The sequence below is a fragment of the Cupressus sempervirens genome, chromosome 8 (genome assembly GCF_028749045.1).
Source record: "Cupressus sempervirens isolate cs-2001-9-10 chromosome 8, ASM2874904v1, whole genome shotgun sequence".
NCBI classification, from domain to species: domain Eukaryota; kingdom Viridiplantae; phylum Streptophyta; class Pinopsida; order Cupressales; family Cupressaceae; genus Cupressus; species Cupressus sempervirens.
In genome coordinates this window covers 30,457,063-30,462,917 of record NC_143125.1, presented here as the reverse complement: position 1 = coordinate 30,462,917, position 5,855 = coordinate 30,457,063, and the positions used below count along the sequence as shown (strand labels likewise).

The 5,855-nt window shown below is 26.4% G+C and overlaps 1 pseudogene; it reads left to right on the top strand.

The window, feature by feature from the left end:
- Positions 1-3,115: 3,115 nt before the first annotated feature.
- Positions 3,116-5,627, top strand: LOC149541429 (naringenin,2-oxoglutarate 3-dioxygenase-like; annotated as a pseudogene).
- The last annotated feature ends 228 nt before the right edge of the window (positions 5,628-5,855 follow it).

Sequence of the window (5,855 nt, the reverse complement as noted above, 5' to 3'; positions counted from 1 at the left end):
GGCGTGTAGATAGACAACAATTTTGTACGGCTGCCTGTCGGTACTGTACAGTCAATAAATTTTTTTTTTTTTTTATTTTAATTTTTTTTTTATAATTTTTAAATGAAATTTTATCCATAATTGAATTTAAAAACTTATTTATTAGATGTATAAATCTAATTTTTTAAGTTTTACTATTATATAGCAATAAATGTAAATGAAAAATATGAATATATTATTAAATAAATGATTTAAAATTATTATTTTCTAAAAAAGTAACCTTTTTAATTTCTTGAAATATAATTTATAGATAAAAAATAATTAGTTCATTTTCTTCTTCATTGTAGAAATAAAATACAATCAAATCTTGTAATAACATTCTAACATAGAAAACATATTATAAAACATAGCAATTTTTAAAAATATAATATAGATAATTAATAAGTCTCTTAAGTAATGCTAAGTTTAATATTAATAGTTAAATTTTTTAAACAAATTTTAAAAATAGTCATTATAATTATTTTTGTTTTCAATTTTTTAATTAAATTGTTTATAAGAATTTCTCTTTTAATATACCTTTTACCCATGTTTAAAATTTTGTTTCTTTTTTACAATATAAAATTTAGTCACTTAAGTTTAACATTTTCATTATATTATTATTAATAAGTGAATAAAATTCATATATATATATATATATATATATATATATATATATATATATTATAATAATAATAATAAAAATAATGTTAAATTTAAGTGAATAAAATTTATATTGTAAAAAAGAAACAAAATTTTAAACATGGGTAAAAGGTATATTAAAAGAGAAATCCTTATAAACAATTTGATTAAAAATAATTGCAAAGAAAAATAATTATAATGATCAAATTTTTAAAATTTGTTTAAAAAACTTAACTATTATATATATAGAGTAGGTATAATTTTTTTAATTCTATGACCATACTATTGCCACATTGTAGCACCTTTCAACGAGCTGCATTTCTCCTATAAGTAATTTTTGGCTATAGACAAATGAAATGTTAGCAAACTAAAATATAAATTCACACAAAAAATGGATTTTGACTTGGAATATAAGCTTTGCATATACATCCAAAAATTGGTTTTGATTGTGAATTCAATAAAAAATCTTACAAGAATTAGTACTTTTTATTTTGATGTGCACTTTATATAAGAAAAATCATAGTAAAAAATATTAGTACAACATAATCTTAAAACAAAATTAATTTTAAAATATTTTATAATTATTTTGTTTAATTTTTATCCAATAGTAATTTAATTCATGATATTATAATACATCATTTAAATACTAATTTTACATTATCTATTTTAATTAACTAAATAATTATGAAATAATACTTATAAATAATTACATTTTTAAAAAAATTCAATTATTTATAAAAGAATAATTATTATTTTTAATTCTTTTAATATTTTTTATTTTAAAACTATCTAAATTTTTTTTTTAAATTAGATGTGATTCTAAATATTCAAATTTAAAAATATTATCTATAATTTTTACACATTAAACGAGAACTTTGAAAAACTCTAGTTGAAAAAAAAAGTATGAGTCAAAAAAAAAAAACATATAGATCTTTTAAGATATGTTTTTTTTTAAAATAATTTGATTAAGCCTCTCATAGGAATATTCATAGAATGTAATGACATGAATTCCAAAATACAATCATATAAGGTTCTTGAACATTGTGTTCTTTGATTATGCAACAAATCTTGACCGTGGAATGATTCCCAAAGAGAAAATTGCATTGAAGAAATTCAAAGTTGAAGAAATTCAAAGATGAGAAAAATATCAATAACATCTAAATATACCACCAAATCGTTAAAAAGTAATGTGTAAGAAATTAGTTTTTCTTGATAGTTTATAAGTTAACTAGACCATTTTCTATGCTTTCTAAGTTAACTAGATAGCTCTGTGCAGTTTCTATGCTGTATTTAGCAATGCGTTTTAGAAAGTTAGTTGTAATGAAAATGTTATAGTCTTGATTTTGTTTATTTTTCTTTAAAGTTTGTAGTGTTGCTTTAGTTTTGGAGGCAACAAGTTCTCTACATAATCTTATATAATTTCTTGTTGAAAACTATTTGGAAGTTGCTATCTATTTTGAAAATAATTAGAATTGAGTTAAATATCAAATTTAGTTTGTAGAACTATTTGTTGTTTTTATTATGTTTATTCTAGTTTTGTTATTTTATATTTATAATTATGTTTTAGGACTATTATTTCTAGTATCTTTTAGGATTTATTATGTTTTTTTTTAAGATATAGATCTTTTGAGAAATTCTTATAAACAATTTGATTAAAAAAATGGAAACAAAAATAATTATAATGATTATTTTTAAAATTTGTTTAAAAAAACTTAATTATTAATATTAAACTTAGCATTACTTAATTTAAGAGACTTATTAATTATCTATATTATATTTTAAAAATTGCTATGTTTTCTAATATGTTTTCTATATTAGAATGTTATTACAAGATTTGATTGTATTTTATTTCTATAATGGAGAAGAAAATGAACTAATTATTTTTTATCTATAAATTATATTCCAAGAAGTAAAAAAGTTACTTCTTTAGAAAATAATAATTTTAAATCATTTATTTAATAATATATTCATATTTTTCATTTACATTTATTGCTATATAATAGTAAAACTTAAGAAGTTAGATTTATACATCTAATAAATAAATTTTTTAATTCAATTATAGATAAACTTTCATTTAAAAATTATAAATTAAAATATTAAATAAAAAAAAATTTAAAAAAATTACATTCAATTGTTTACATTCAAAATATATCAAATTTTTATCACTCAATTCTTTATAAAATTTTAAAGAGTTATAATATTTTTAATATTATAAGACAAACTCAATGAATAGCCATTTAAATAATTATAATGATCATATTTTTAAAATAATGTAATACAGCCTCAACATTTTAAATTCTCAGCCTATCCGAGCTACATTGACCGTATTAGAATAATGTAATACAGCCTCAACATTTTAAATTCTCTGCAAATGAGATTGCTAATATTATATTTTTACACATTAAATGGCTGAAAGCATGATTTATTCCCTGACTATACTGTGCTGTCAGCACAGGACATGACAGTGAGGGCAGTGCAGGCGTGTAGACGGACATCAATTTTGCAAGGTTGCCTGACGGTGTTGTACAGTCAGGGCAGACTAGATGGAGAAGCTGCCCGGCTCGGTGCAAATATGTTGCACCGTAGCCGGTGCCCAGACCAGACGGGGAAGCTGCCCGGCTCAGTGCAAATATGTTGCACCGTAGCCTGTGCCCTCCTTCTCATGAAACTTTGGAAGGGGTGTTATCAACTTTTGAGTAGCAGACAAAGACAGAGAAAGGCTAAGAGCTCCAAGCGATCCGTACCACCGACAACTTCAGTTCCATCTTTTCACACAGGTCATGAAATGGATGATTTTCGTCCATAAATTCTACCGACTTCAGACAGGATCCCACGCTTTAATTGAGTTTGCACTTAATAAGGCCACGCCATGAATTTCTTCTCACTCCCACTTGAGGAAAAGTTAGAGTATCTTTGAAGCCCGGAAGCTATGTTGGGTATGGTAATGGCAGCTTCATCAAGGACGACTCTCTCATGGATTGGAGAGAACTCTATGTTACCAGATGCTTCCCTCGGGACCCCAATCTATGGCCTTCAAATCCACCAACTATGCGGTAACTTTGATTTTGTAGATTACAATCTTAATAATTTGATTTTTAAAGCTAAGCATTTGTTTAAAGGAATGAAAATGTAGTTTATTCAGTTAGGGAGTCCGAGAGAGGTTTTTGCTTATGAGTTTTACTTGAAAGATTGTATAATTAAGTCATGATAGTATCATAATTTGACTTATTCTATAAAAAATATTTTCTTTTAATTAATTAATTAATGAGCTTAATAGTTAGTTTACAAGGTTTAATACTTGCTCAAAGATTTGCAAATAGGATTACAAGTAAAATGACTTAATCTTAGAGGAAACTCCATGGTTATGTGTGTTTAAGCTGGAGTGGTGCTGGGATGGGTGATCTCTCAAAAAGTCTCACTACTTAAAAGACTATATAATTAAGTCATGATAGTATCATAATTTGACTTACTCTATAAAAAATAGCTTCTACTAATCAATTAATGAGCTTAAGGGACTTTCAAATGATTAGTTTATAAGGATCAATACTTGTTCAAAGGTTTACAAATAGGGTTGCAACTAAAATGACTTAATCTAAACTCAATGGTTATGTGTGTTTAAGCTTGAGTGGTGTTGGGATGGGTGGTCTCTCAAAAGGTCTCACTACTTTACCTTTGTGAGCATCACCTAAGAGCAATGAGTGTTAAATGCTTCATTCGTTCTTGTGAGAGATGAGATCTTGTGAACCAGTATTCACAAAGCACAATTCAATGACTTTGATTTGAAAATTATACAATTAAATCTTAATAATAGTATTGCAATTTAATGGCCCCCATTAAACATATTCATAGACTAAGAATAACATTAAACTTGAAAATATAAGTCATATTTGATTTTTTAACACTTTTAGCCTAGGAATCAAGTCTTAGTGTGTGATGTTTAAGCCATTAGGTGTGGTTGAGCTAGAGAAGTATTCAACTTTGACAAATTAAGAGAAAAATTAAGCTTGAAAAAAGTAAGTCAACTTTGACAATTTAACACTTTTAGTCTAGAAATCAAGCTTAGTGTGTGATGTTTAAGTCATCCGATGTGGTTGAGCTAGAGAAGTACTCAAATGGGTGACCTTCTGAAAAGTAATACATCATCTCTCTGAATATCATCTAAGTGTGTTAAGTGTTTCAATCATTCTTATAAGAGATGAGATCTTGTGTACCATCATTTATAAAGTACAGTTCAGTGACTTTGATTACACAGTCGAATCTTGATAATAATATCACAATTTAACTTGTTATAGAAAATATTTCCTACTTATCACATTCAATAAGATAAATGTTGTCTAAGTAGAAATGATCGTGTGTATGAAAATTACACCATTATATCCCAAATAAGTGAATTAAAATCTAACTATTGTTGTTGTAGGAAGACTATCTCAAATTACAACGACGCTACTCTTGAGCTTGTGAGTGAGTTATTAGAACTCATCTCTAAAGCTCTTGGGTTGAAGTCCAAAGCCATAGTGAATCCCTATGGAGAAGCAGAACAAAAGGTTCTGTTGAATTATTATCCAAAATGCCCTCGGCCTGATTTAACACTAGGATTGAAGAGACACACATATCCAGGGACCATAACTTTGTTGTTGCAAGATAAAGTTGGGGGACTTCAAGTCACCAAAGATGATGAAAAAACTTAGGTCACTATGGAACTAATTGAGGGGGCTTTTGTTGTGAATTTGGGAGATTAGATGCATGTAAGTGTCTCTTATAACACATTCTATCAAATGTTTTCAACTTTCTCACTTGAAGTCATTTGGAAACAAAGAAATGACATATAGGCTAATGAGTTTGTATATTTGTAGGTGTTGAGCAATGGTATTTACAAGGGTGATGATCATCAAGATGTGGAGAATTCAAGCATTACAAGATTGTCTGTAGCAACTTTCTACAACCCCAACCCTAATTTGATAGTTATGTGAAGTTCATTGAAAGTGCACAATGAAAGAATAGAACAAGCAAAATAAAAAGAAAATGCAAACACACGATTTTATCATGGTTCACCACAAATTGTGGCTACATCCATACTACAGGGAAGATCTCTATTAATGTAAATACTTGAACTTTACATCACAACGGTTGCTTCAACTCTTCGAATACAATACATAATAATAAACCTCCAAAACATATTTATAGAATCTCAAAGAAAA